The sequence below is a fragment of the Sapajus apella genome, unplaced genomic scaffold, assembly GCF_009761245.1.
Source record: "Sapajus apella isolate SASKATOON/1434 unplaced genomic scaffold, GSC_monkey_1.0 scaffold119, whole genome shotgun sequence".
Lineage (NCBI taxonomy): Eukaryota > Metazoa > Chordata > Mammalia > Primates > Cebidae > Sapajus > Sapajus apella.
In genome coordinates, this window is record NW_022437059.1 from 2,873,814 (window position 1) to 2,882,875 (window position 9,062).

At 39.3% G+C, this 9,062-nt stretch overlaps 1 long non-coding RNA gene across 1 annotated transcript; it reads right to left on the reverse strand.

Annotated features, from left to right (window-relative positions):
• Positions 1 to 2,029: 2,029 nt before the first annotated feature.
• Positions 2,030 to 7,613, reverse strand: LOC116538394. Its single transcript, XR_004263630.1, has 2 exons — positions 3,776 to 7,613; positions 2,030 to 3,456 (listed from the first exon to the last, which is right to left on the reverse strand). It is a non-coding gene; the product is annotated as an uncharacterized LOC116538394 (long non-coding RNA).
• Between the last annotated feature and the right edge of the window lie 1,449 nt (positions 7,614 to 9,062).

Here is a 9,062-nt window from a genome sequence, read left to right on the forward strand (position 1 = left end):
CACCATGGAATACTATTCAGCCATAAAAAAAGATGAGTTCATGTCTTTTGCAGGGACATGGATGAATCTGGAAACCATCATTCTCAGCAAACTGACACAAGAACAGAAAACCAAACACTGCATGTTCTCACTCATAAGTGGGTGTTAAACAATGAGAACACATGGACACAGGGAGGGGGACATCATACACTGGGGTCTGTTGGGGGGTGGGGGGCTAGGGGAGCAATAGCAGGGAGTGGGGAGGTTGGGAAAGGATAACATTAGGAGAAATACCTAAAGTAGGTGACAGGGGAAATGGAGGCAGCAAGCCACCATGGTATGTGTATATCTATGTAACAATCCTGCAAGATCTGCACAAGTACCCCAGAACTTAAAGTATAATAAAGAAAGAAAGAAAAAAGCAATATAATAGTCATTTGGGCAATTCACTAATATTCTGGTATTTGGGTTTTTTTTTTTTTCCTTCTGCATACATAGGGAGTGTATTAATCAGTTTTTGTATCAGTAACAAACAATCCAGTATCTTAGTTGAGCATGACACAGATTTCTTGCTCACAGGTCTGTGATTTGGCTGAGGCCCAGCTGTGGCTCTGGTGTGCTTTGTTCCAGTCCCTAGTTTGGCATTACATATCTCTCCCACCAGAACTCTGAATAAAGAAGCAATGGCTCCTCGCGATCTGCTCCTCTTTTACTGGATGGTATAAGCACCAAAGAGTGAAAGCATGAGCTGCCTCCCTTAGTGAGGATGACATGAATCAGAGCACTTGTAACCCCAGGAGAGACATGCAGTGAAAGTGAAAAATAAACTCTTTCATTTCAAGCTGCTGAGATTTTGAGGTTGGTTGTTACTGCAGCGTAACCTGTCTATCCTGACAAATGCAAACAGGGTACAGCTTAATTCTTTCCTTTTAATTACTAATTTACAGAGTAAGAAGTTTGCATACTAATAACCTCTACTGTGGCAAATAATCTTATATTTTATCTTTTCTTTTGAATGTCATTTTGGTCTTGGACATTTTTATTAATATGTTCAATCAAAAACATTATTTTTTTGACGCTCGTATGGTCCCAAACTCAGTCAGTGACAACCCCCACAAGCTGCATCCTTTTGTCAAGACCCTAATTGTTCTCTAGAAACTCCCTGATACAATAAGAGATCTTAAAATCACTGTAAATATTCCCTGTCTCAAACCTAGAATCAGCCAGTTCTATAAGGAGCCCTAGTTCTTTTTAGAGAGAATGCTATTTCAGAAAACAATATCTTAGTGTCAGGTGTGCTCATTACTACTGGATCATAATGATTTCAAAGTTCTTTCATTGGACAGAGTGGATAAAGCATGTATTTTCATTCTCTCCCCTATTCTTTGTGTGTGTGTGTGTGTGCACGCGTGTGCACGTGCGTGTGTCATTGTTTCCTTATCCCTTTCTCCACACACACTCACACCTACAGAGAGAGAGACTTATAGATTATATGTAAATTAGAGATACATTATATAGCTTATATTGCCTGTAAAATATGATATATATTACATAGATTATGCATAGCATGTTATATAGAATCTTATGTTCATACTAATATTTACAACTTACATTTGATTTTACAGTTATCCTCCTCCTAATTTCTTTGTTTCTCTATTTGTTTCTCTTTTCTCATACATTGAAAATGTTGCATTCTGATGTTACTAACCTCTTATTTATTTGCTTTATTCTAGAATGTACATAAAATAATTTCAAAATTATAATTGCAACAATACAACTACCGGGTTAAGATTTCCTTGAGTACTTTTGTTCTGAAAAATTGTGCCACCAAAAGATGTATAAAGATCCTGTGTGCAAAAGACACTTAATATAATTCCTTTTCTTGTACAGTCATGTATCTATTAGACATGCAATTCAGTCAATTTTTTATAGCTTTTGATTAGGAAGACAATGCGGGCAATTTTTCTTACACAAGCATCCTAGGACAGCTTGTTCTCTTGCCCTTCTGTGATTGCCTGTGTCATTATCACAGCTATTGTTCTGTCTTTTGCTCCTAAACTGTCCTCTCTGCCACAGAGCTGGCTGTGAAAAATGTTAAGCATTAAGTATTCTTATTCCAATTGATGAAAATCCTTCATCATTATGACCCTTGAACCAGAGCTAAAAGATTGGATTAGCACGTGTAAACCTGCCACTGAGGGGGAAGCACTCAATTGCAGGGAAGATAAGAATCAATGGAGAAATGGAGAAGGAGAAAGAAGTACAGCTCCACAGAAAAGGCTGGAGCCCAGCTATGACTGTTGGAAAGAAGGGCTGGTTATGGACATCCAGTGCTGTAAATACATTCTATAGAAGGCTGAAGGAACTTGTGTCAGAAGGCATGTACAACTGTGTTGCAGTCAAACAGAAGGAAATGCATTTACCCCACAACAGAAAAACAACACTAGCAACAACTGATTTTTATTTAGCAGTTTCTGTTCCTATAATTTACATCTATTAGGTCATTTAATTTCTTTGGTAAATCTATGTAGTAAGCCCTATGATTGTTCTTATTTTACCAATAAAGAAACTGAGGCATAGAGAAATGTTGTGACTTACCCCTTCTCCTAAAGATTGTAAGTGGCAGAGCCAAGATTCAAACCCAGAGATTCTCAGCCAGAATCCAACACATTATTGCAAGCTCTTTCCCCAGGAGCAAGATATTTGGCTGTGGAAAGCTAAAGAATTATTCAAGACAAATGAATTCTCTATTGCCTGTATAAACTGGTGATGGAAACCATTGAGGGAGCCCTGAAAAACCATGTTTCAATTCCAGTTAAGCCACTTAATCCCTAGGTAACTGTGGAGTAATCTTCATTTAGAAGCCATTATCCAATACTACTGCTCAAATAACACAGTGTGACAATTGTTTTAGGTACAATCACTACTTGATCATGTTGTGAGTGTACCTGTGAAGACAATTTATATAAATGGAAAATTATAAGATCTCAGAGACGAGTTTGATGTGTTTTTGTAGCATTTTTGTTGTTGGTGTTTGTGTTTTCTAAGTTTTTGGTTCTTGGTTTTTTTATTTTGTGTGTGTAATTTTGACTTTCTTCAGCACCTATACTTTCAGTTTTCTCTCCTATCCAAGTATCTATACCTAGGCTCCCAGCACACAGCCTGGTTTTTAGGTAGAAGCAACTCCCTGAGCATCCTGTGCCGATGTTATAGACCTAGTAATGACTCAGCGTGCTCCACTGACAAAGCTGACATTTCAAGGGCACTCTGCCAATTGGAAAGTCAGAAATAAACAAGAAACTGATCCTATGGATGCAAAGTGGTGAGAAAGCACCCTTTGTCTTGGCTCTTGATTTAAAATCATGTCACTGAAACTTAAAGTCTTTACTGTTTATACCTTTTCCACTTCCAGCACAGGAGTTTAAGCCTGCAAACACCTGTCCTTGATTTCCACCTAGCTCCTTGGTTACTCCCATGCTGTCAAATTAAGCAGAAGAATAAAATAAATTAATGAAATAATCATTACTCCTCTGTTCTCTTGCTCTTTGTTGACTTCATGATTCATTTGAAGACATGATTGCGAGAAAACAGAAAGAATCTGGGGAGAGAAGGTAAAGAGAAAAGCATACAGATCAAGAAAAAAGGCCAGCAGATCTCAATCTGCAGACCACAGAGTCATTTCAGGAGAAAGTTTACTAACATCAGTGGTTGTATTAATCTCAGTGACACTAGTTGCTATATCAACCAAAATTCCCAATAGCTTAACACTAAAAAAAAAAAAGAATGTTTTGCTCACATTCCAGTCGAATGTAAGCACTCTTGGTTTGGTGGCTCTCTTCCAAGCAGTGACTCAGACACGGTTTCCATCCATTTGTCTGGCCGTCTATCTTCAAGATTTGTTTGCCAACATCGCCACTGGCATCAAATATCCAGTAAGCTGACAAAAAAAAAAAAAAAAAAAAAAAGAGAGCGGAAAAAGAGCATCTGCTTTTTAACCATCCCAGGCTATAAAAGATGTGTCACAGCCATGCCCATGCCATTGGCTTCCATTTCCAACTAGAAGCAAGGGAGTCTGAAAGAAGTGGCCCCTGGATGGGAAGCATGACTTGCTAGTATAAAGTTAGCTGTCCAGACCACAATCATCCCTGGAGGATTACTCGGGACACAGTCCTAAGAGCCATTTGTGCAGAAAAAAAAAAAAAATGGCACAGAGAAGGAATAGAAAGGAACAAGGGTCAAAGGCTGCCATCTCTTAGAAACCTTGGTTCTCGGCTGAACCAATCAGCCTGAGTCAAAATTGTGAAGTCACCTGCAGAAGGCCTCTCCTCTCCTCTTTGTGCCTTGCTCCTCTCAGGTGTTCTCTTGATAAGCATTTACATTTTTCATGGTGACTCCAAGTTCCTTGGGCCACCCTATTTACTGGCAATTCTGACCCATTCTCTCCAGACATTGCTAGATGACCAGTTAGTCAAGAGCTTACATGCCCACAGTTGAGTTGAGCCCTGTTTTTGATAACATTCGCATCTTAATGTTCCTAAATCAATTAGCCTAAGGCTATAAAACTTTGGTCTTCATGAAAATGATTTAGTCATTTCATCATAGTCTAATTCAGGAGAAATTTGACAAGTAGAGAATCCTTTGGAAACCCCTCAAGTCACTGTACACAGGTAGCTTCCTATTATGCAGGAGTAAAATCAACCCGCAAATGAAATACTAAGACTAATAAAATCTCTGCCATTATCATAGCCATTTATAGCTTAGAAGCCCTTTAATTTCTACATACAAGTAAAAACACCATTATGAAAACAACATACTATGCATGAGAAGACTGAGACTTGGGTAAGCTAAATTACTTTCCTAAAGTCACAAGACATGTAAAGAGTAGGCTAACGACTGAAGCCAAGAGATCTTGACTTGTAATTCAGTGCCTGGTCACAATTCCAAGGGACATTGGTCCTTTCTTGTAATATGCAGTATTTCTAGGGCATTTAGAAGTCTGTCTTTTAAATTACTTCAAGCTAAAAGTACCCTATTGTTCTGTTTTCCAACCTTAGGTTTGAGATTCATTTCCTTGTTTTCTCGATTACCTCTCAGTCTGTGTTCAGATTTTCTTCTTTCTTCATCTTTAAATGTTTTCTGATGGCCAATTATCTGGGAAAAAAAGATTCATAGTTTGGCAAAAGTTAGATGGCTGATATTAATGCATTTGCTTCACAATCCATAGAAAGCTGCCCAGATTTATTGCTGTCCATTATTCCCTCCCATCCACCCATCCTCGCCAGCCTGCAACAAGCGGATGCTTCATGCTGTCCATTCTTTTTAAATCACAAGAGCTAACTGAACAAGTGCTAAACCAGTGTTGGAAGGTCGCAGGAAAGCAAGTAAAGACCTGCCACACATATAGTCAAAAGAAAACTGTAGTTACAAATAAGGTAAGAATAGATTTCTTCTCAAATACCTATGCAAATTCACTCTATTACGCAGCAGGGGTGATGTACATTTGCCACTAACTATGCGTAGGAGAAAATCTACCTCATTTACTCCATTTTCCCAGAATCTCTATTTTGCTCAAGACGCTGTGTTCCATCCTCATCCCGTATCTGTCTCTTTCTCACACCCCTAACTCCTTTCAATTTTTCCCTCACAATCTCTGTCCTCCCTTTCATTTTGTCTTCTAGAAATTCTTACCTAATTATTCATGCTTGGTCCTAATATTTCTGCTCATTGCTTCCTCTCAAAACTAACCATATTACATCTCTCTTATTTAAAACGGTATTTTGTGGTAGCAAAATTGAGAATGAGCTTCTAGAGTTTGCCTTGGCAAACTACAAGCAAAATTCAGCCTGCAATGCATTTTGGTATGGACCCCAAGCTGAAAATGTTTTTTACATTCTCAAAGAATTGTAAATCAAAACAAATAGTAATATTCAACAGAGATGGAAGGACCCAGAAAACCAAATATCGCTCTCTGGTCCTTTATGGAAAAAGTGTCCTATCCCCCGTTCTAGACTATGTAGAACCTCTGGTCTCTCGTCTATTGCTGCCCTCTGTAATCGTTATTATTCTTTGAAATTCTCCCTCCAGTTTACTTACTAAAGTAGAAGATACAGTGTTATAGAGCAACCACATGCAAATGGGAAATGAAATGTAAGGCCCCTAATATTTTTCTTTATATGGCATGACAATTATTAGAAGAGTTAAAAATCTCCTTTTATTTCAACTTTCTGTTTCGGGAAAAAACGTATTTTTGGTTACAGAGAACACCTCTTCAGATCACAGCCTTGACCTTCCCGATGTTTCAGAGGTTTATTGGAGGACCACCAGCGCTCTTCCCTCCCCAGCCCAGGAGACCAGGAGGAAAACGGGCGAGGTGGTGATGACATGGGAGGCAGCAAGAAGGTGGTGCAGGAGAAAGGTCTGAATAATTTACCTTCCAGGTGCATCTTAGGTGGATCTTACCAAACCACATCGAGCTAGAAACTGATTTTATTATTTTTCCCACATTTGAATGATGGCTCCTCTCGGCTTTTGACTCCCCTGTTAGCAGCCTGAGGTGCAACTGGAGAGGTAAAGTGTCTGGGAGGCAGTGATATCAGCGCCCCCAGGGAGCAGGCTATTGGCATGCTGGTTGTGCTGCCAAGCCTGACTGTTTCTCTGAGGCAAGTATCAGAGCCAGAGTATGCTGTGAGTTGGTAACAGCATATCCCGGGAAAGCCCCACTAAAAGTCCTGACCATTATGAGAGGAAATATGCTCTCATACTGTCAGCAAAACAGTATGAAAGCAAAATAATAGATAAGCAACAATACACTGGAACATGCTTTATAGCAAAGACCTACCAATAGTAGGCACGTATTAGCTGTAGAACAAGCTAAACTCACATGCTTAGCCAGCGGCTGTGAGCTTAGATTTAGGAGATAAATATAAAAACAGTAATAATGTCAAGGGAAAGACCCTTGCAGGCCCACAACATTGCTCCTACTAGAACGTATGTCTATATAGTGATTTTCATTTTCAAATAAACATCTACTGAGCCTATGTGACTGTTATATTTCAATCTAAAGATGAGACAGGGTAAGTCACTTATTAAGGGCCACATGGTTATAAATGACAATATGAAGCATTAGAGGGCTAGGGAGAGCCACAGAGATAAAGAGAACAGATAAAATTAGAAAGATGTGACTGTGACTGTCAAATCTGCTACTTAGAAGCTATGAAATTTTGTGTTAGTTACTCGCTTCTCTGAGCCTTAGTTTTTCCATTTCTAATGTGGGAATAATATCTACTTTTCATCTACTTTTCATGGATTTTGTGAGGATTAGAGGCTCTTTTTCTCATGTGAATGGTTCATGGCTGAACCTGTAGAGAGAAACAGGACCAAGAGAGGAAGGTGGGTAAGTAAGAAGTGCTTACTCCACGAAATTCAGGGGCAAGGTTGGCCTGTGTATCAAGACACTAGAATTTCAGGCAGATTTACATCCAGATTTCCATGATCTTTATGGACAAGAGAATAGAAAACATGCAGTTCTTACAGTCAGTCCTACTGTGACTATAAGAATTCATGGCTGCTGGGCACAGTGGCTCAGGCCTATAATCCCAGCACTTTGGGAGGCTGAGGCAGGAGGATCACTTGAGGTCAGGAGTTCGAAGCCAGCCTGGCCAACATGGTGAAACCTCATCTCTACTAAAAATACAAAAATTATAGGCATGCTGGCAAGTGCCTATAATCCCAGCTACTTGGGAGGCTGAGGCAGAAGAATTGCTTGAACCCAGGAGGCAGAGGTTGTAGTGAGCTAAGATCGCACCATTGCACTCCAGCTTGTGTGAAGAAGCGAGGCTCCGTCTCAAAAAAAAAAAAAACCCCAAAAAATCAAAGAATTCATGGCTACAAAAAACACTTCCACTCCAATCTATTGCTTGATGGCTGTTCTAAAACCTCGAAAACGGTGTACAAAGGAATTGTTCCTTCATTTCTGCCTCTAATTTGAATCTCCCGTTTTCTGACATTCTCAGCTTTTTGGAAGCCTTCTGAACACATTCATATGATGAGAATTATTTCCCATCTGAGAATGGGAGTTAGGGAAGGAAGAAAGGAAACAAAGAGGAAAATGCAAGACTAAACTGCCACTGGCCTTGGAGTCTCCACCCCTTTCCTGCACTTTGGCCACTGCTATAGGTAGTTACCAGGTAATATCTCTTCCTCCAGTGTGCAAAGTCTCTGGTATTATCACTTATGAAAATGTAACCTAAAATTGACAGAATTACTTGGGAAAGCAAGGACACATACCCTGGTGAAGCTGAACAGGAAAATAAACTATGATGCAGCCACCCAATTCCCAAGTGTGTAACCTGAAGTTGCCTGCTCTAGGGGATACAAGATTATTCCAACAGCATTATTCATAACAGACAGAAAACCTGGAAAAAAATTGCATGTCCATCAAAGGCAGAATGCATTAATAAATTGTGATATACCATGGAGCACTATACATTGATGAGCATAAACTGTTTTATATCTAAGAACATGAATAAATCTCAAAACAGAATCGTAAAGGGGGCAAAAACAACTCATATAAGAATATGTTTCCCTTATACAAAGTTTAAAAAGCAAAACAAAGTGATATATTATTTGGGTATAGCTATATGTGAAATAAAACTATAAACAAGCCAAGGGAATGATTGGTTACTGACCCCTAGGGACTGAGAGAGAATGCAGTTGAAGAGGTTCACCCAAAGAGTCTTCAAAGAATTAGCAACGTTCTCATTTTAAGCTGACTGGTAGGATTCTAAGTGCTTATTTTATTATTGTAATTATACTTTCTAAATGGTCCATATACATTCTATATACCCTTGGGTATGTATAATTTATTTCACAATAAAAAAATTAATGTAACCCAAACATGCCTGGGGGCCCCCTAGGGTCGCCACTGCTCTCACTCCACACTATCTTGAGTCAAGTAACAGATCAGTGTCAGCCCTGACTAGTGTTACAGTCTGGATGTCTGTGTCCCTCCCAAAATTCATATGCTGAAATGCTAACCTCAATGTGATGGGGTGGGACCACTGGGAGGCAAAGTCTCTGGTATT